The sequence below is a fragment of the Rattus norvegicus genome, chromosome 15, assembly GCF_036323735.1.
Source record: "Rattus norvegicus strain BN/NHsdMcwi chromosome 15, GRCr8, whole genome shotgun sequence".
Lineage (NCBI taxonomy): Eukaryota > Metazoa > Chordata > Mammalia > Rodentia > Muridae > Rattus > Rattus norvegicus.
Genome location: NC_086033.1, coordinates 81017877 through 81040376, shown reverse-complemented (window position 1 = coordinate 81040376; position 22500 = coordinate 81017877). Strand labels below are relative to the sequence as shown.

The 22500-nt window shown below is 36.7% G+C and overlaps 1 protein-coding gene and 1 pseudogene across 3 annotated transcripts in view; one reads left to right on the top strand and one right to left on the bottom strand.

Annotated features, from left to right (window-relative positions):
- Dach1 (dachshund family transcription factor 1) overlaps nucleotides 1-22500 on the top strand; it is a 381684-nt gene that overhangs the window by 277370 nt on the left and 81814 nt on the right. The window lies entirely within an intron of this gene.
- Nucleotides 11045-11649, bottom strand: Hmgn4-ps4 (high mobility group nucleosomal binding domain 4, pseudogene 4; annotated as a pseudogene).

The following is a 22500-nucleotide window of genomic DNA, read 5'->3' as shown; positions in this document are numbered from 1 at the left end:
CAGCCATTTGCTATTTTTACCTATGTAACAAACTCCTTGATAAAAGTTTATAGATTAATTTTAAGTGAAATATCTAAGACATCATACTTTCATGATACAAACAAAATACTTTTTAATGAAGTTTCTGATACTGAGGGAAAAATATACATTTACATATATATATACATACCCACACACATATATATGTATGTATGTATATGTAATTTTTAAGAGTACCATGCATTCTGTTTGCCTCAAATACATTATTTTTTAAAAGGAGATTGGAGTGGGTGAGTGGGAATGGTAGCATCCTCATAGAACTAGGGGGCGTGGGTATGGGAGGGGGGGAAAGGGGATGACATTTGAAATGTAAATACATAAAATATCCAAGAAAAATAAAACTATTTAAAAAGTAAAAGTAACTATGTGCCTCAGGACATCATTTACTATTTGCACAATGTTCCACTTTTAAAATTATAATATAATTACATCACACCCCTTACTTTCCTTCCTCCAAAAATCCTGCATACCCCTCTTTCAAATTCATAGCCTCTTCCTTTGTTAAAGATTGTTACACGCATATATGTGCATATGCATATATATGCATGTGTTTATATCCTGCTCTGTAAGTGGAGTGTTACTTGTATACTGCAGAGAAATTTTAGTCTAGTGGCATGGTTTCTCAGGCAAGGGATCACATTCATAGACACATCTCACTTTGTGAGATGCCATTGAATGCAGACACACTACACACATTTAATCCCTCTGGCTGAAATACAGAAACATCCTTTGTACATACCTTTAAAGGTAAAGTTAGTTTGTGAAGGAAGCAGCCATGTTTGAAAATAGTGTCTAAATGAGGGGCAGACAAAATGACAAAAAGAGAAATAGTTGACAGAATGAGTCAGAGCTAGAATATGCCCAACTTCTCTGAGAACAGCACAGGAAAGAGAAGCTATTTAAAGAGAGCAGTTCAGGGAGGAAGATTTGGTTAGTTGGGAGTCTGTGAAGTGAGTGCAGTGCAGTGTTGAGTTTGTTCATGAGTTTATGCAGTTCTGTGCAGATCAGCAGAGGCAGTTGACACCAGGGAATGAGGATACAGAAGAATAAAACCAATTGCCAGAGTTAGTTTGAGGCCAAGCAGAACAATTCATTCAGAAGTCGAGAGAAGCCAGACTGAACGTCAGCTTGGAGAGGAGTTAGAACCAGAACAGCTAAGTTGAACCAACCAACCAGAGTTCAGAAAAGAAGTGGAAAGGGTGAGCTTATTTATCAATAAACCTGCAAGACAACAATTAAATCAGCCAAACTCAAGTCGCTTTTATAGTACACATGTTTTATGTACTAACAATTTCATAATAGAGAATGAATTAATGTCCTCATGCTAGAGAAGCCCAACTCTATGGCTCATAAATGTCCTCAGTTGCCCATGTCCTTTAAGGTTGAGGTCTCAGGGGCTTTTCCTTGCCAGCATTGACATGTCCTTCCATGTTATCCCGGGTTAGCTCACATTTGTAGAGACCTTATGAATTTAGCTTCTGATATTACTAAGGCCAAGGTCTTATAGCACACCGCCATGTTCCCAGACTCATATAATCCTTACCTCCCCCTCTTCTTCATTGTTCTCTGAGCCTTTAGGTGCTAGACTTGTTTTGAGGATGTACTCATTGGGTCTGAGCTCAACAACTTTGCAATTTGGTTGGTTGTGGTTTTCTATAATATTTCCCATCTGTTGCAAACTGAAGTTCCCTTGATGAGGGATAATATTTGTGAGTATAAGAATAAATGTTCAGACTTTAGTTAGGGATCATGCTGGGTTAGTAGTTGTCATATGCTCTTTTTCAAGTCGACAAGTACACAAAAATATTTCTATTTCTTTTCTCAGAGGCCTACTTCGTGGATAGATTTCAATACCTGCAGTTAGCCTGAGAATTGTAGACATTTTATATTTTAGAGAAAAGACTGGAATAAATCTAGAAAAATATACAAAAAAATTATCATCTTAAGTCAGAAGGTAGATGTGAATAGAAGAAGAATACCTTTCTTAAGAAGGTAGTGTGAATAGAAGAGTGTTTTCAAATGTGTCTGAAAAGGCTTCTTTGAGTTTCATAGTTATTTATATCCGAGAAAAGAAACTGAGCATGATATAGCTGTACCTGTTGTAATAAAGGAGAAAATTTTTAAATGCATACTATTTTTCTCTAAGCCAGTATCCATCTTCCTATTTTATCTGAAAGAAAAACCTAAGTGAAGAGAGATAGAGAATTTAAGGATAGCATATTTGCTCCCTTCCTCATATTGTGAGCGACTATTTGTGTCATTGAAAAACCATACCATCAGGAAGGGTAACTGAAATTACCTGTTGAGGTCTAAAGCGAAATTCAACTCCTTATCCACTTGTCGATGTGAAAATACCACACAAAGGCACATACTTATTTCGACAGAAAAGAGATATTTCTCAAAAAAAAAAAAACCTTTTCTTAGTCATCTAAGAATCTTTGGTTTACGTGTTACATTATCTAGAATAATATTCAAAATGGAAGGAAAGATGACACTGAGTTATAGACTATAACACAATCTCATGAGGAACAGGTCCTGAGTCTAGCAGTCATCCAGTCTGAGTCAGTCAAAAGTTATATAATTAAATAAAATTCTGTTCTTCGGAGTTACTTAGAGTCAATATAGTTAAATGTAACCATGTTGTATTCAAATATAAATAATCTTTCCCTCTTTTAAAATGAAAAAAAGGAGAGAAATCTAGGCTAATGATAGGGGAGTCCTGTTTTTTTTTTTTTTTAATTTGACTTAACATGATCCTTGTCATTCTAGAAGGCCTTACAAACTTTTTGCCCAAGGCTTTAAATACTGCTGGTGTTGTACACATCTATGTTTGAATCTCCTCAAATGTCCCAATATTTTCAAAATTTAATATTAAATATACAGTCAAATGGTCAGCATCCAAGCAAGGTAGTCTATGATATTTTCTTTTCTCTACATAGTCATAAAGGTTGTCTAATTTTCAAATTTTCATGTTTGAAAAAGTCATGGATCTCAGATATGCCACATGGTAGTGACAGGAGAGTAGAAAAACTTTTAAAATACATTTTAGCAATTCTTTGAAGATTTTACATATTGTGCTCTGATTATTCAAAAGCCCCTTGTCCATTCTCATGCAGATCTACCCCCAACACTCACCTAGCTCTATGACCTTACAATTGTTAATGCACTGAGTTCTAGTAAAACTCCCTATATAGTCTCAAGTATGTGGCCATCCACTCACTGTGGACTAGACAAGCCACAAAAGAGAAATTTATGTCTAACAGAAGAATTTAAGAAAGATGTTAGAAATTACAATCATGACACTAGCAATAAGAATCATAAACTCTAAAAATATCTTTTTAAAATTCCTTTATATACCTAAGAACGTAACCATCTCACACAAAATAGAAAAGCTTAGAGCATGTACAAATTAATCATATATAAGAATAAGCTATATTTCCCCCTTCAACTCCAAATATATTCCTGCATCATAACATACTTTGATATTTGATTTATAATTTTAAAACTTATAGTGCTGAAAATAATGCCTGGGCAAAGTTCAGTGATTTAGCCATAAATGTCAGTAAGTTTTTAAGAAGATAGCACACTGACGGACATTAAATGTTTTAAAAGCTCCATAGAACTCTGTAGTGACTAATTTATTAAACTTCTAGAATCAAAATAATTGAAAACAATTCCCCTGCAAATACCACAGGGCACCTTAAGAGATTAAAAAAAATTAACTCTTAACACCATGTAAAAATGTCACTGAAATGCCAGGAAAATTTCACTGTTTTCATTTAATTATTGCAGAAGAATTTTATTACAATGATTAGCATATTATCACCAAAATTTATAAAAATCTTAGAAGCAATGCACACTCTCAAAACCATGTTTAAAATGGGACACAGTCAATAAGGTGTGCATCTAAATTGCAAAGTCCACATGCTTCTTATAAAGAGATAAATGTACTTAGGTTTCAAATAGTCAGCTGTCACATAGTACCAGGGGATGTAATTTAATTGTATTTTCCAACATTCACTTTTTTGTTGAAGGCATTAGATATTTTATTTGAATAATTAAATACTAAAACAAACAACCATAGCTCTTTTCCTTTTCCTATATCATCAATACTAGAAACCACTGAGAAATAAAACAAGCCATATGGGCCAGTGTTGAGAATTTCCAATAAATTCTAGAGATATTTCCTTGTATAACTAACATTTGTTGTTATGTACGGAAGCAATCCTCCTTTGTTAAGGGTAAGTGGATCCTTTCCACCTAAGTATAAAACATTCTAAATTGGAATTTCTATGGTGCCATTTACAATTATTTTCCTTAAAATAACACCAATGCAGTGAGTGAGTCACTGCTAAGGTCATCCCATATTGATTCTTGGGTGCCTCCCTTATGAGGTCTATGTCTCATCCTGGAAATGCACCCCCACATCTTCACCCCTGTTAGTTGCAGATTCCCATTAATTTTCGTTGTCATGTAGCTATCTCTCCTGCCCTCCCCATACCTGACCCTGAATCTCCAATACCCCTCCCCATCACCTGGCCCTGTAACTTCTCTCCCTCCATCCACCTCTTATGACTATTTTATTCCCCCTTCTAAATGAGATTCAAGCTTCCTGTCTTGGACCTTCCTTCTTCCTTAGCTTTTTTGTGTCTGTGGAGTGTAACTGTTAACTGTGTTCCTTACAAGTGAATACATACCATGCATGTTCTTTTGGAATTTTAATATCTCATTTAGGAAGTTATTCTCAAGTTCCATCATTTGCCTTCAAAATTCATGATGTCTTTCTTTTTAATAGCTGAATAGTATTCCATTGTGTAGATGTACCACACTTTCTCTTTTCATTCTTCAAACGAGGGGCATGTAGGTTGTTTGCAGTTTTTGAGTGTTTCAAAGAAAGCTGCTATGAACATAGTTGAGCAAGTGTCTCTATGAGATGCTGGAGGATCTTTTGGGTGTATATCCAGGAGTGGTATAGCTGGGTCTTGGGGTAGAACTATTTCCAGTTTTCCGAGGAAACACCAAATTGATTTCCAAAGTGGTTGTAGAAGTTTGCACTCCCGCCTGCAATAAATGAGTGCTCCCCTTGCTCTAGATCCTCACCAGCGCGTGCAAGCTTTTGAGCTTTTGATCTTAGCTCTTGTGTGAGACAGAACCTCAGAGTTGTTTGGATTGGCCTTTCCCTGCTGAATGAGGATGTTGTACATTTCTTTAAGTGCTTCTCGGCCATTCCAGAGTCCTGTGTGGAGAATTCTCTGTTTAATTCTATACCCTATTTTTAATTGGACTATTTGGGTTGTTGAATTATTCATAAGTAATACCTCCAATATTTGATCTTATTTTTATAAAAATTTACTGGGAAAGTTAGAAAGCTAATTATAAATTTTGCCCATCAGAATTTACCATGCTTGATATATTTAAGACAGGGAACATGATACAATCTGTGTAATCGACATGATAAAATACCTATGTACATATACAGGAAGGAGATGGTGTGATTAACAGATAAATGATATATTTTTAAATTTTGATAATTAATGAATGACTATATATTTTTCCTGAATATTTTTAGGCAGTATTATACAAGATGACATTAATTTTGCTAGATGTACACTGATTTGTGTGAGGTAAACTCAAAGATAATTGCTGAATTATGAGAATAATGTTGCTACAGAGGATGAGGGTCCTATGATAAATCTGGGAATTTGATACATAGTGTAAGTTCCACTCATTAATGATAGTTATGGCAATATATGGTTTAATGATATCCTACGTGCAGAATCTATCCTCAGAATGACAAGACCAAAAGAATGTATAATTATATTTACTTCTGAGAGATTACGGTTCATAGTTAAAACAGAAGAGGCATCCTGTCATTTTTGAAACCCGTTAAATGTGACAGAATCTATTTTTCTGCCAAGTTGTGAGGACCAGGCAGAGAGCGAATTTGCTGTGGTCAGCTAAGTGTAACCACTGGGCAGGAAAGTGAATTTAATAATGCATTATTGTTCTTCACTGAAGGTGAACTGTTACAGTGCCTTTGTTATGGCAGACTTTGCCTCTGCTTGCGTTCCCAGATGCTGTGCAGATTACCTGATTAAAATCTCTAATGCATGATAAAATGCAGCCAGGTATACTTCGGTATTAGTTGGAATGCATCTCTGTTAGGGCTACGATAAAGAATCTAATTAGAAATATTTTCCAATTATGTTACACTGTTGATGGATCCATAGTATAAAAGCACGTGTTATAAAATGTAGAATAAATTATATAGTTATAAATACATACAGCTTATCTTAAACCAATAGTGTGTTACTTTCTTGATGCTGGAGATAAATTTCTACTGTCCTGATGCAATTAAGAGAAGAATTTTTTTAAATCATGGTTAAACCATGCCTTCCACATAGTAAAACTAGATGAGACCATTGGAAGTAGAATTATTTCACGACTGCATTCTTCCCACTGTCATATCCTTTCCCATTGCACATTCTTTCAAACGAGGCAAAACTTTCTATCATTAAAAACGTTGATTTATATATCGTGATTTGCAAAGTTTAGCCCTCAATTGGTTCATTCAAAAATTATTTTAAAAACCTTTGTTTCTTCTTTATGTTGCCCTCAATGGAATTCACTAATATATTCATACATAAGATCCCCAAAGACAGGCATTCTTTAGTTAAAAGTGTTAATACATGTAGGAAATTTGTACATATTAGTGTGAGTTCTTATGTTGATCAGAGGTACAATTTAAAATTTTGAAGGTATTTGTGAATGCAATGCATACTGTCATTTCTGTTAGCCAGATATATGCTGTTCTGGTTGAGAATCAAACAGTTAATTTCAAAAGTAAACTCTCAGAGATTCAGCTTTGTTCTCCCCAGCCTTTCAAAAGACTTATTTCTTGAAATCTGTAACTGAAAAGGTGCATACATACTAATCTCGGGTTGTCACTGTTGAACTTTGCTGTAAAGAGGCAGAGAGAAGCATTTTTTTCTGAATACCAAGGGCATCCATCAATGAATATCACTACGGGCCATAGAACATGCAAGTTCAAAAGACCGAAGCAAACCAGGATTTGACAAAAATAATACCAACAGCCATGCTCATGGAAAGTGCTGATAAAATAGCAAGGAGAAAATTATCTTCTCCATTCTTTTCTTCTTTGCAAAGACATGTATCTATCATACGACCATAGCAGTTTAAATTGTATCTGTACTTAGAATATACATATAAATACTTAGATTCTAATTCACCATATTAAAATATATAACTGTGCACTCTTCAGGCTCGAGATGTGATTTACAGGAGATGATTAAGGGAGATATCAATACCTGCCTAAAATAATTTAAACACTTCAGTTATCCTGTTGACTTCACGTTACTCCTCCGTTCCTGTCTTTTTAAAGGATTGTAAAGATTTAGTAATGCTAAAACAGAACTAGTATTGTTTTGATGATGAGACATTGATTGTTTAAATAAAATGAGTGCAAGCTTTTTGGGAAAGGAAGGTATTGAGTACTGGAAAATGCTTTTAGACTTAATACATGTGTGTTGTTGCTAACTGTTTTGATGTTTTGGTACGATTGTATCACTCCTGTTTTTAAAAGCTCCAGAAACTGCAAAAGATTGGTTTCGTTCATTGCTCTCCTAGAGAGTTCATGTGGAGAATTTAGTAGTTTATGCTTTGCATTTTATTAAAGTTTAAAGACTCGCACAGACTTAGCATCAAACATATTCACAGGATCTCCTTCTGAACTCATTTTAGAGGCAACTTTTTTATGATAGGTCAGTGCCAGTCAGTGTCACCTTTACTCTGTCTGGATGTTGTATTTCCTCTGACACTCAAAGGTCTACAGTCTGATCTTCTGGAATGACATTTCTTATTTACCAACATTATGGATATAAAAGCTATTAAAGGGGAATGCAGGAACAATACCCTTCAGACTAGAGCAAAGTATTCTCTTACTTCAAATGTACTTGCAGTTCACTAGCCTTTGGCTCATAGATGGCATTATAAGAGTCTTTCAACATAGTGTTATCATTTCTCCTCCAGTTTACAGCCTGTGAAATATCTGCCCCTCTTACTAGTAACTCTTGTACAGAAGGCAGGATCTCCAATGATTTCCTTCTCCTATGTTGATTCTTCAAACCTCAGTAATAACATATGTGTCCAAGAGGTAACTGTTTTTCCTTTGAGGAAAACAAAATATCCTAAACAAGACAGTTTAAAGCTACGCTCACGTGTTGCCATTGTGTTGAAGGATTGAACTGAACCACAGCATCAAAAGTTCCCATTGAACATTCAACCAGATTTTTAACCTTAGAAATTTTTAAATACACTCTATTTTCTCACTCTCAGAAACCATCAGTCTTGAATGGCTAAAGGGCAATGGATTGGAGTTAGGAGGAGCAGTTATCATTTATTACTACTGTAATTTGAGAGTATTCATGGTGAATAGGCTTGCACTTTTGGAGGAGGAAGAGAAAGTCCATTGAACGTTCAGATTGTAGCCTATATGGATGTATTTTTAAAATATTTTCATGATCCATGCTTTATTTCATTAAAAAAGGAAAATAGAAGTCTAGTTCATTTGTGTGCATATGTCTTCATAGAAATAACCCCAGAGTGTATAGCGAGCCTATCTAGTCATTCATTCGTCATTAATTTTTATTAATCATTTTATTCGTTTACGTTTCAAATGTTATCCCCGTTCATAGTTACCCCTCCACAAACCTCTATGCCCCTGTCTCCCCTCCCCTTTGTCTTTAAGACTGTGATTCTCTGTCGCACGCCTAATGTCCCGCCAGCAAGAACGTCCCGCGGCAACAGGATTCTTCTGCGAGCAAACCTTTACTGTGTTACAGCTCTCTTAGTGTTACAGCTCTTCTTAGTGTTACAGCTCTTCTCAGTGTTACAGCTCTTCTCAGTGTTACAGCTCTTCTCAGTGTTACAGCTCTTCTCAGTGTTACAGCTATTCTCAGTGTTACAGCTCTTCTGAACAGCTCTTCTGAACAGGGACCCCGAGCAGCAAAATCGCTCGGCTTATATAGACAACAGTATGCTAATTAACTCTCAGGGATTGGTGGGGCTTGGATCACCCCACTACTTGTCCTCCAGGGATTGGCGGAGAATGAATCACCTCATTAGCATATTAACGGTCAACTGACACCTGGTGCATAAACCGCACATGTGCAGTACCGCTGTTCACCACTAGAGGGAGCCCTAGCAAGGGGACAAGCCTGCACATGCGCAGTAAGTCGTTTATATCTAGACAAGGCTGGATGTCGGCACCATCTTTGTTTCGCCGCGCCGCTCTCTACAATCCTCCACTCTTGCCTCACTGCTCTAGCTTCCCCCTACACCGTGGCATCAAACCTCCACAGGACCAAGGACCTCCCCTCCCGTGATGTCAGATAAAGCCACCTCATGCTGGCCTTAATTCTGAAAAGGTTTAGCTCATGTACTGACATGAAGCACTAATAAAGACTGGCAGACTTGGCGTGATGACATCATTTTTGGGCGGAGACTTGGGCCGTAGAAAGTCTTCTAGGGCTTTTAATTACGTTATTTTCATTTACTTAATATTCTTTTAAATTTTAATTCTCTTCTAGCAAAGTTGGATTTTGCTACTTAATTATTATCAATATCTGAAATCACACTTTTATAAATGATGATAAGGTATAAAAAGAGAAAAGGGAAGGAAAGAAGCAAGGAAGGAGGGAAGGAGAAATAACATCAGAAAAGAAGAGTACCAGAAACAACACTGTTCCTCTTACTAGTATCTACTTTTATGCACATCTGTATTCATCATCAAATATTCAGCAACTGTTCACTATCTCACACTATTTAAGCGAAAGGAAAACACAAAGAGGAACAATGCAGTTTCTAATGGGGAAGGCAAGACAGAGCCAAAATGCTTTAAGTATGATATGCCCTTTGCTCTTATCAAGAAACATGCAACCTGAAGGATATCAACAATACATAAAAGCTGTGTTAGTTTCCTTTCCTGTTGCTGTTGTAAAATACTCAGAGCAAAGGATTATACAGAAGAAAGGATTTATTTGGTAATTCCAAGTTATGGTCCATCCTAGCCAGAGCAAGAGACCCTTGAAACAGCTGGCCGTATCCCATTCAGTCCAACGCAGAGAGCCAAGATTCATTGCAGCCATTCTGCTGCTCTGCTCACTGAATGCCTCTTCCTTCAGTCCAGGCCTTTGCCCAAGAAGTGGCTCTTCCCCAGTGCAGGATGACCCTTTCCACCTCAACTGAGAGAGTTAAGAAAATCCCTCACAGGAATAAGCACAGGTCAACTCCATCTACACAACCTTTCATTCCTATTTCAGATCCTACCCATAACCCTACCCACCTGACTTCATGTTCTTTCTCTTTCCAAAAATTTAAAAATAAAGACAAAAGGATGAAAATCAACCCAAGGAAACTTTGAAAAAATAAGATAAAAATACTAAAACAAAGAAGTTTACTTATTTATTTTTTTAACTGTAACCAGCTTTATTAAAAATACTTTTCATAACCAGTCATGGTGTTTCCGGCAGGACATGGGCAGACAATCAACAATATTCAAGAACTTCCAAATTCCCTTCTTGTATAGACTACTGAAATCAGAACTCCACTATAAAACCCAGTCAAATCTTCATTCCATGCTTTAAAAGGGGGAAAGTAGCTTAGAGTGAGGGTTGACATTTCACATTAAGGGTGTTGTTTAACAACTTCTCACAAGTCGGCCCTGACTTTCAGGAACTGAACATGGCAGAATTATCAATCTGAAGATCCACAATCTTTTATTAAAGGAACCAGCGATCTTCTGAGAACACTCAATGATGTCACTGCAGAGTCCACATCGCCCAATAGACTAGAAAACCAATTTTGGGAGTCAGGTTCCAACAGGTCTCTGGTTTTAAGGGAATTAAGTCTATGTCAATGGTACAGGGGAACTGGATATAAAAACAAATTTAGAGTTTCTCCAGACCACAAGGTCTTTGTTTGTTTGTTTGTTTGTTTTTTGGTTTTTTTTTTTTTTTGGTTTTTTTTTTTTTTGTTTTTGTTTTTTTTTCTTGGTGGCTACCTATGCAAGACCAGGATGTCTTTCCTGGAAGTCAACAGGAGCCTTTCAAAATTATCTAGGAAAGAGGTTTTCTGTCCTCACTCTAGCTTGGGTGATTTTTATTTTAGTGATACATGATTCCACCCCCACCCCAGTGTTGTGTATGCTAAAAATATAGTTTAAAGAAAAGTAAAACAAAAATCCTGCATTTTTATAAAACTGGATAAAAAAATAGCATTCCAAACTGTACAGTCACCAGAAGTACACAGTTATAAAAAATGCACACACGTCACTTGGCACCTCCAGCATCTTCAGATTTCTGTGCCTGGTCTGTTTTGTTACCTCCAATTTCTGCAGGATTACTCACATCCTTACTGGCATCGGCTTTCCCCCTTTTCCCCCTTGGGAACCTTCTCTCCCTTCTTTGCAGGGTACGTTTTAGGCTTTTGCTCTGGCCTTGGAGGAGTAGGCTTAGCAGACCACCTTGCAGATCTTCTCTGTGGCTCGTCCTTCACCTTGGCTTTGTCTTCTTCAGCCTTTCTTTTGGGCATGGCGGCGGCAGCAGGGGACATTGGCACTGAACACGGGTATCCAGCAGCAGTGTGCAGTTTGGTCCATCCGGGGGTCGTCCTCGGTGCTTCTTCACACTGCTCAGGCTCCAGGAAGAAGTTCCGTTTTTAAAGTGCAGAGCAGAGAGTCTGTTTGTGTTCCCACTACTCGTATGCTTGGAGCCTATTCTGGAGGGTGGTTCACAGATTCGTCGGCACTCCATTGGAGAAAACGGATTTTGCCATTCTAAACACTTATTGATTACCAACAGCTTCTAGATTGAGCGTGGAAATTTGTTTCCACTTCTTTTTCCTCATCCTGGGATGCTTTGTGGTTTGAACCAGTGTAGGTCTTTTAATGCTGTCAGATTCTCTCTGAGTTCATATATACACCAGCCCTTTCGACTCTGGAAATGCTGTTCCCTCAGAGTTCTCAACTATTTCACTGCATTTTATAACATTTCTTCATCCTCTCCCACATAAAACCCTGAGGAAGGAATGGAGGGGATATGGTAAGGGCAGCCCACTTATTCAGATTGCTCTAGAGCCTCTCCTTTCTACCCTGTCCAATTGTGGGTCTCTGTGTTCTTATCACCTAGTATTAGCATGAAACGTTTCCGGTGAGGGTGGAGTTATGCAAACTGGAGAACATAAAATAAATAAATGAATTTCTTTATATATATGACCTTCCAAAATTAAATCAAGGTTTAAAAGACAATTTAACAGACTCATAGCCTCTAGTGAAAAAGCAGTAGTGATGAACATCTCCCAAGAAACAAACAGCAGGTGCCAAATTGATCCCCTAAACCACCAAAGGAAGAATTTTCACCAACAATGCTCAAATTATTCCAAAAAAATGAAAACAAACGATTATTTACTAAATCTTTGGATGGCGCCACTATTATCTTGACTAACAAAACTGTTCAAAGACCCCACTACGAGAACAGAAAGGGAATCACATATTGATATTTCTTATGAGAATAGATCCAAATAGTATAATAAATACTTGCAACCAAAACAAAAAAAAAGTGAAAAAGATTACTCACTATGCTTAAGTTGGTGAAATGGCACAGACACAGGGATAAACCGACACATATAAATCAGTAAAGGAAACCCCTCACATAAATAGACCAAAAGATAAAAGCTGCCCATTGTCAACAGTACCCTCATCTGAGAGAAAGTCGAAGCATTTCCCCCTAAAATCAGGAACAGGAGAAGGACGTGCATTGTCTTCAAACCTCTTGTTTTAATATCGGAAACTGTAAGTGGTGCAATAAGGCAACGGGAGAAGATCAAAGCGATAAATAGGAAACGAAGTCAAAACATTTTTAATTATTTATTTACATAAAATGCAGTGTGCGTGGCTGTGCCACAGAAGTATAAAGGAACTTGTGGGCGTCAGTTCTCTCTGCCACGCGGGTCGCAGAGACTGAGGACAGATCGTAAGACGTGGCTTCCAGGGCCTTAAACTGCTAAACCGTCTTACCGGCCCCGAAGACCAAAGTTTTAACTGCAATAAAGCTCACGAAAGAAGTTCATTAGCTTATCACATATAACAAACAAGGGCACTCAGCATTCAGAGAATGTAATGCCTTAGAAGACCAGGAAGTGTTTAAACAACTTTCCACAACTGGTACAAAATTTTGACTCTAAACAAAGAAACTCTTCAGCCACCAAAGTATTCTCAATTAAGTACGATTTTTTTTTTTTGCCTCAGTCAAGTTGGGAGGCAATGCTTAACTATTATTTCAAATATTTAAAAATAGTCTTGAAGTTTATTCAGTGTTGAACATATCCGTAAAAGTATTTGGTCGTCATAAAATGCCCCTCAATTTTCGTGTGTTTGTGGGAGTTAATCAAAACATATAAATCCTCTTTTGTGCATAAATGAGAGATGACTTCCAAGCACTCAGTCCACATAGCTGCTGTGTAATGTATAAGCACCAGGAAAACGTGGTGGGGAAAGCTGGACGGTACTGATGAGAACACTGAGAGCCTTCATAACATCCTTAACAAAGGCACACGAGCTGTAATGCATGGTTTGTGCATTCTGCTCATTCTATTTCACTTTATAATTTATAAAATTTCAGTTAATCATTCATTTTTGTTCATTTCTGATTCTTTTAATAGATTATAACTAAGGAACCCATTCTAGAATTTAATGAGAAATCATATCAGGAAAAAAAATTATTTTGCTGTTGAGCGATGGATCTTAAACCGCCTATAAGCAACTTGGAAATAGAAATTACTGATTAGGTGTTTAAGATCTAAATAGGCAAACTCTTTGAAAATACTACTTAATGTTTGATTATACCAAGTTTCAGCTAGCATCATGTTACCCACTGTGAGAATGACACAAAACAGCAAAACTTTGACAAGTTTGCTCTCATAAATATCCCTTTTGCATTTTATATAATACAATGGATTATATACACATCTATTGTTATTATAATAATTTTAAGGAATATAATATACTGACTTTGATTTATTGTTCTAACATTCCATTTAGACAGTTAATTTTTTTGTACTTTTTCCCCAAGTGATTTTAGCTTGTGTTTCTCACTGTTTATTACATGAAATGAAACTACCTTTATCTAGAAGTTTAACAAAATTACTTACACCAAAAGCAAATAAACTAAAGTAAACTCTAAATTGGAAGAAAATTAAAAACCTTCTTTGATTTTAACAGTTTAATTTTGAATAATTCTGAATGTTTCTTCCCCAAGTAGTAGACTATTACACACGAGCTATAATGTTATTTTTCATTGTATTATATGTCAAATCATCTACATACTTTTGTCATTTTTTTTTTCGGAGCTGGGGACCGAACCCAGGGCCTTGCACTTCCTAGGCAAGCGCTCTACCACTGAGCTAAATCCCCAACCCCCTACTTTTGTCATTTTTAAAACTAAACATTCACCTGTGCTATTTTCAGAATTGTCTCTTATTAATTAAGGCGTTGAAATTAAAGTTTCAGGCTCCTATTTTCATTTACCTGACGCCTCTCCTTTTCTTGACCTTCTAAGTAGCTGCAGTGTAGGCTTGGAAGAGCTGAAAAAATGCTGTTTGTGTTTGGAAAGAAATGTTCTGATGCTTAGAATTTTGTTAGTTTTAAATGCAGAACATGAGTTTGCAGAAACAATCTTCCTTTCCTTAATGATGTCTGCAGATATTATTATGATAACATTTCCCCTAATGACTTTGAATTCTTCACATTCTTATCAAAGTAAGCAAGCAGTTAGGGCAGCAAGCACAATTGTAGTGTAAGGCAGTGAACTCTCCTTTAAGGAGACTGTCACCTTGATGGTGTTTCCTGCTGTTTGACTTTTCTGTCGCTTCGTGTGTTTTGTGTTTTAGTGCACCTGAGATGGGAGTAAACAGTAATAAAAAAGCAAATCAACATAAAAATGTTGCCTGGCATTGAGAGGACATTTCAGAGATCCTTTATCAGTTGTTTCATTTTCCCTGTCAGATGTTGAAATCTTTTACTCATATTGCACAGAAATTCAGGTCTACTGATAGTGTCTTCCTTTAGCTAAGCCATGAAGAAGTCAAAATTTCATTTGTAAAGGCAGCTATCGCTGAGTGTAGCAGGCCGAGGTTATTGGTCCTTATTTAGCCAACCTGAAGATAAGATGTCTAATTTCCTGACTCGGCCCTATCTACCCTCACCTCACACACTTATTATTGGGTACAAACATAGAGAAAGGGGGCCCTTGTTAAAGGCATCCACATATGCTTTTCTTCGATACACCTCATTGTGGAAACTTCGGTTGCATTTCCTTAAACCCTAAAGCCAAAATACACGACTGCAAAGCATTTTTTTTTCATTGGATTTTTTTATTTACATTTCAAATGTTATCCCCTTTCCTGGTTTCCCATCTATAAACCTCTTATTTCATCTCTCCTTTCTGTGCTTCTATGAGAGTGTTCTCTCACCCACACACCAAACCCCTTCCCGCCCTGACATTCCCCTACACTGGGGTTTGAGCCTTGGCAGGACCAAGGGCTTCTCCTATTGGTGCCCAGTAAGGCCATCTTCTGCTACATATGCAGCTGCAGCCATGGGTCTGTCCATGTGTGCTCTGCAAAGCATCTTATATTCCTACAGTCCAAGGAAGGCATGGGACTTTCTTTGTATAAAATATTGGAGAGTTAATAAGGGTTATTAAAATTATTTTGATATTTGCTTGACTGGTAGGAAATAATTTAATATGGACATTAATACATGGCCATACAGAAATCACCTTTATGATTTCCTGTTAAAAGCAGTCTTATGCAGAGTGTCTCCTGATAGACCTGACTTCCTCTGTTACACATGGTGCTTCCCTTTCCTCTACTTATTGTGATGTTCCCATGTACAGTAAAAGCAATCCCATGAGGAACTTGAAAAAACTTGAAAGCTGACTACCAAACAAATGGATAAGATAAATGAAGTAAAAATTTTTTGTCACTCTTGCTAGATATACCAGGAAATATCTTTTAAAAATGTGACTTATAGTTTCTCTTATATCAACCTAACTAGAAGAAAATTATCCTCAGGTCCTATAAATGTTTTTGGTGTCACTGCTTCTATTTTCCTGACAAAACAAATAAACACAGAAACAAGCAAATAAAACCATCTTTCTGTTCATATTTTTTAAAAAAAAACTAATATAGTGGTTAATTGTAGAAATACAGAAACCCCAATTAATTTATAATGGGAAATAATATCTCATATCTGTTGAACTAAGTTCTCTATGTTCTAAATATAGCATGTGCTATAGGTAGGATCAAATATTGTTAGCATTACTTACAGGTAGACCTAGCTTCATCATTTCATACTGAAAATTTGTATTTAGTAGAATTAAGGACATCTGCTTGTGTAAGTTTTGTTGTTGTCATTCATGTTCAAGTTATTTTGAGATAATCAATCTTGAGAGGTGGAGAGGTAGTCTTGTTTGGTTAAATATATTCATTTTCTTAAGGACATTGCTACTCGTACTTATGGATAGAGCAAACACGACCAGCACTGAATGGAAACGGAGGTTAAGGGGCATCTGCATGATGAATCCCTAAGAATGAATACGTGTCGGAGTTTTTGCTTTGAAACCATATTTTATATGAATTTCTCACTTTCCTATTTTCATTACAAACCTTCCCATATATCCTTCCATGCTCTCCTTCAACTTTTGGCCTCTTTTTATGCTGTCTGTTACTGGATGTTTATGTGTGTGTGTGTGTGTGTGTGTGTGTGTGTGTGTGTGTATGTGTGTCTGTGTGTGTGTATGTGTGTCTGTGTGTGTGTTTGTGTGTGTATGTGTGTGTGTGTTTGTGTGTGTGTTTCTGTGTGTGTGTGTGTGTGTGTGTGTGTGTGTGTGTGTGTGTGTGTGTGGAAAGAATATACTCGCACTATTAGCCTCTGGTATGCCCCTTATTTCTCTCTGAATACTTTCTTTTTCCCGACTAGTCTCTCAGTGACTAAACCATGAGATAACATGATATTCCTCATTCCAGTCAGCCTTAACTATCATCGACCTCTCACGAAGGGATGGCGCCTATGTTTGTTGGAATAAATTTTCTCCATGGTCTGAAGCATTTGAACACGTAGTTGCCAGTTTGCAGCATTGTTTGGGCAGGTTGAGGTGATAAAGTATTAGGGAGTAACACTAGTCATAGTGTGTTTTCTCTGCTTCATGCTTGCCCTCAAAGATGTGACCTTTCAGGCGTCTGTCCTCATGGTTCCCTGCTTCCTGTTGGTATGACTGTTATGGGTTCTTTCCATCCATTTTGGAGTTTAAGCCAAAATTAACTCTTCCTTCCTTAAGTTCCCTTGCTCTCCTGTCATTTTACTACACAACAGAAAAGCGACTTATACAGGGTCTTCTGAGCAACTTCTCTGTCCTTGGTAGAAAGCTCGAGTACTAGATATTTCACAGATGTTGATATTTGAATACTTCTGCAGCAATGGTGTCTGAATGAGAGCATTGCGTGACACTCTTGCCTCTAGCTCGCATTTTAAATTCCTTCTGCCCTCTCTTCTGAGATGATTCCCTAGACCTTTAAATGGCAACCATGCTAGTAATAAAGACAACATCAACATTTATTCTCTTTACTTTGACCAGATATGAGTCTATATTAAATATTTCCTTTGCATAAAGGAAATTTCTTGTCCCTGCTAAGAGATTCTTTAATATATAAGTATAAGAAAACATATTTAGAAGGCAGTGTGACAAGGTATTCATTTAGGCAAGACACAGGCATGTGAACTATCTTGGGTCCATGTCTTCCCCAGCCATAGGGTTTTGTCCAAGTTTACAGTAACCGGGCATGTATAATTCACCGTGGAACACACCTCCAAACCTATCTATTTTTAAGTAAAGAAAAGAGTAGGTGACTAGGGAGATATATTACAAATAAAAGTTGCCCACTGCTCTTGCAGAAGACAGGAGTTCAAATCTCACACTAGACACTCTCTCAAACGTTGTTTGATGTAATTATCTTAAATTGTCAGCAAACCTTGTTTGAGATTGTTTTTCCAGCAGAATAGGCCACAGAGAAAACACAGACCTAAAGGAAATGAACCCAGGACTAACTTTCAGATCTTACACAAGCATGTAGGATAATGCTTAAATAATATGAAAATTCTGTTTAATATATGTCATGAAATTATATAACAAAAGGTTGCACATCTTTTGAAACACAGTATCTGAATTGTTTTCATTTCTTCAGCCTGGGCTTCCATTAGATATTTTCATCAGTTATTTATAGGAAGATTTGGTTATATGGTGGGCAATTAATAAATCTCACTAGGTGCAAAACTACATAAGAAACTATTAATTGCTAAAAGTAATGACATCAACCTATTTTAAAAGAACTGAAACTAACAACTACCCTTTGTATAACATTCCATATGGGTCAGGTATTAACTAAATACCATAATAACTTACAAGGCCGAAGTCATTACCCTTGCTTTATCCATGAACAACTGGGAGGTGGAACGACTATTTCAGTGTAACGCAACTGTGCACGCAAACTGAAATCAGAATCGTTTTCTACTTCAGTAGCCTGCTTTTTCCCCAACCAATCTTATTCAGTAAAGAAGGGGCACCATCACCCAGATTGTGGGACTAACCGTAAATGGGTGACTGTATTGATCTCCCTTCTGAACCACAGTTTCATCAGCTGAATCCATTCCTCCGAGTCTTTCATACTTGAAGAGTTCCCCGTTCTAGTCATCAAATTGCTTTACATGATCGGCTTGGGCCTTCATGTCTGGATAAACCCTTTAACGGAGCAGATCTTTGAGACATAAAGCAGCACATGTCTCCTTTTCTGCCTACTAAGACTGCTTAAAATTATAAGTTGAAGATACTAATTAATTTTCTTACACAGCAGTTTTCATCAGTTTTAATTTGTAATAGAATAAAAAGGAAAGATGTCTATATTCTTTGATTTGTTGTTTACTTTAAGCTAAAAGTTTCAACCGAAACCTTTCAGGTGGCCGCCTGCATGAGAACAACAGGATTCTTATAAACAGTGTTAATGAATTTACCAAAGTAGATAAGACGCCTTTATTCGCTTCCTTTTTTTTTTATTAACAACTTCCAGTTTCGTGTCGTTTGTTTTAGTTTCTACTATCTTCTTCTAGAAACCTAAATAAAAGCCAGTGTGTCTTCTGAGATGGAAAAATTGTTTCAAATCATTGGCAAAGCTTAATGCCTTCTGACTGCTGCGATATGTTAATTTAAGCCAGACCAAATGTTCCTCAGCTGCAAATATTTGGTGTTGTTCACTGGGAACTGGCAAGATTTATGAGAGCCCAGTGGCAAAGACTTCAGTGCTCACATGCCTCTCATTGTAATCATTTCCATGTTCACTGATGGACTGCGGAGAAAGAAAATATCAACTTTTCAGACACTGGATCCTTGGCCGCGAATGAGACTTTATTTCACCTCCGAATAGCCATCTTCGTGTTGAAAGAAATCAGTTTTTCTACCCCAATTCTGAGAAAATATGGTCTGTCTTTTTAAAATACGTTCTGATATTACCATGTGCAAGAAAGGAAATAACAGTTTTAACAGTTCTTAATGAAGGATAAGTAAGTTCTGTGTAGAAGTTTGAGTAGAACCCCATAATAAAAATATGGACACATTGTTATTCTTTTTAATGTGTAATTTCTTTGCATTAGTAATTTTTGAAGCTTTCTACCACAAGTAGACTCACCTCCTATACTTGTTAATCAAGACCAAGTGGGTTTTTATAGAAATAGGTGAATGCATTTTGTACTTTTTAGAAAATGTCAATATTTAAATATAAATGCATATATATAATTCAATGTTATTTACTATTAAAACGTTAATTAATATAAGTATATTTGGTACTCAAGAAAGAATTGAGGTTAATAACAGAAGCCTCAACATGAGCAGTTAATGTTTCCATGCAAGATTGGAGGCAAAGACACATTCCAAATCTGAAGAACTTGCTAGAATTTCATCATTGATGAGAAAGAAAGCTTTGATTCAGAACAAGCCTTACATGTCTAACAATAGTCAGTCACCAACAGTTAGCATTGTAATACTAGATCAAAACTGCCTATTCATATTTAACATTAAATGTCCATGCCCATATTCTTTGTGCAACTCCTTACATATTCCAATAAATTGGTGGGGAAAAATACTTCTTGCGAATCCAATGGTTGGTTGGTATGTGTTGGGAGGAGAAGTATGGAGATAGAGGCAGAGAGAGAGAGACAGAGAGTGTTGGGGTTCAACTCAATGTCTTGTCTTCTCTAATAAACACGCAACTACTAAACAAAATATCCAGTCTTTCATTTGTAAAAATTACCCTTCTTTAATTAAACAACAGACCATATTTTATGACAATTCCACATGTGCATACAGTAAGTATTTTCTTATCTTTCTCATCTCCATGCTTTTCTCTTCCTCCATTCCCTAATTGTCCCCTTAAACTGCTCATTTAATTTATTTTTTTATCTAAACTATTCATTCCGTGTAAGGATTAGTCTAAGCAGGTAATGATATGCACTAACTCTTGTTCATAAGACTAACCTTCTGGGCTAACAACGTATGCTACTAACTCTTGTTTAGAAGATGGAGAATATTTCTGTTCTTCCAACTTTACAGATTAACAATAAAGGTTCCAAGAGCTCCCACGGTCAGCAACTGTGCTGGTGAGGACAGAAAATAAAACATAGACATGGCAACACCTTTTTTTCCTTTGCCTTACTTAGCATGTGATCTCTTTCTTATGACTATATGTGGGATTGGAGAGCATTATTCCCTGTTGAACTCCTTAATTATCTATCTCAGCGCAATAAAAGGGAAAGTGCTGACAGAACCAGAAGAAAAATCTAGGTTCTTCTTTTGCAATAAACGTGACACAGATTGTATAAAGCAATATTTTTGCCCTTGAAATGTTTAGAAGTATTGACAATCTGTCCAGTAAATTCTCAGCTTGTCTTTAAGGCTGGAGCATCTACGTTCTTAGCATTTAACAGACAGACATTGATCTCTTGCTTCTTCAGACAGATACCACCGGCATGCTGGATTTGCTTTTGCAGCAGGACCTTAAAATTATCCCCCTTTATGACAGTATCCCATAATTTCCATCTAAAATGTTAGAGTTTTTATAGCAAACTTCCCATCTTGAAATATGTATCATGAAGGTGTTCATAGCTTAGCACTAAAAAATAGCTTAGGTATTGAGAGATAAGTAGCTGAATAATAAAACAGATTTGAAAACAAAAGTGCTTAATCGCTCCTAAAAGCAGAAATGTTATAGAAACCCCTTGACTAAGGATGCCCTCCAAGCTTGAGGTCATCTTTTTGTTTTGGTACCCAGGTCCCTCTGGTCTTCCATAAGTTTACAATGGTTGTGAAATTGTCCCCAAGAAAAGACAGTGATAATTTCATTCGCTCATTTTTAAAGAGCACAAGTGAAGAAAATAATTGATGGCATTTTAAATAATATTTATTCGTTGGCAAATACTGGGCAATCTAGATAATGTTTTCATTGTTCCATTAGTTGGTTAAGAAATCATGAGAGGAAATAGCAGAGGGAATTCTTTTTAAGATTTCTTTGACTCTTTCCACCCACAGGCCCTGAGCTCGGCAGTAAAGAGTCCATTTTTGTTAATGAAGCTTCCCTCACACAGCTGGGATTGTTTAATATTTTACGAGTGTTACTTTGTTTTGCTCTCAACGATCTCAGGCAGTTAAGGATTTATGAATCGTGTTTTTCTCAGCCCATCTGCGGTTTCCTATCTTCCCTGGCCTTGAGAATATGTTTAAATTTATTAAAGCGAAGCAAAGACTCATTATTTCAGAGGAGAGGCAAAGTGACACACTGAATTGGTTATTAATGGAAAGGCACTGCCATAGGGCGATTGAAATTTAATGATATCCTACAAGAAAAAAATGAGGGTGTCACTTTCCAAAAAGTCATGCTAAATGCCAGCCTTTTTAAGGTCCTGCCGCTAATTTTATGCCTGCGCACTGTAATGTTTTCGAAAGCGTTTAGGAAACACGGACCAGTGACTGTACTGATTATCCTTTTCACCTTCGCGCCTGTTCCAAATGGGTTTGTGCAGTGAGCGATTTAATCTCTAAATATAGGGAACGCTAAAAAAAAAATAACATTGCTGTTTTTCACAAGCTAAGGGCCTTTTGCAACCCTCCAGAGATGGACTTGCAAATATGCCATCTCCATATGCTCCCAGCAAGCTCTCAAGCTGGCAGATGACCAAATAAAAAATTATAAATAAATAAATGAAATGAAATAATAAAATTAATTAAATGAAGATTTAAAAACCAACCATTTGATTTTTTTTAAAAATCTGTCGTTCAAAGGATG